Raw genomic sequence first — 402 nt, forward strand, 5'->3', positions numbered from 1 at the left:
CCTGTCGTCGTCAGAGTCGTCGTAAATCCCCGGGGCCTGTCGTCGTCAGAGTCGTCGTAAATCCCGGGGGCCTGTCGTCGTCAGAGTCGTCGTAAATGCTCACGGCCATATCGTATAACTCTAAAGTGACACGACGTTTGCGCGATACGTTTCATGTGTAAAAGTCGGGAATCTTTAAACTCGCGATGCCGCAAATATTTATGTATCTGACGACGTACTCCTGATGTAAAGTAACCAGGTTGCATCTTATCTGCTGTTTGTGTGAGAAAATTCTAATCGACGGACATCTGACGTAGTTAGTCAAGTCGTATCGTGACGTCTGCTGTTTGTGTGAGAAAATTCTAATCGACTGACATCTGACGTAGTTAGTCAAGTCGTATCGTGACGTCTGCTGTTTGTGTG

The sequence above is a fragment of the Priapulus caudatus genome, unplaced genomic scaffold, assembly GCF_000485595.1.
Source record: "Priapulus caudatus unplaced genomic scaffold, Priapulus_caudatus-5.0.1 Scaffold6096, whole genome shotgun sequence".
Classification (NCBI taxonomy): domain Eukaryota; kingdom Metazoa; phylum Priapulida; class Priapulimorpha; order Priapulimorphida; family Priapulidae; genus Priapulus; species Priapulus caudatus.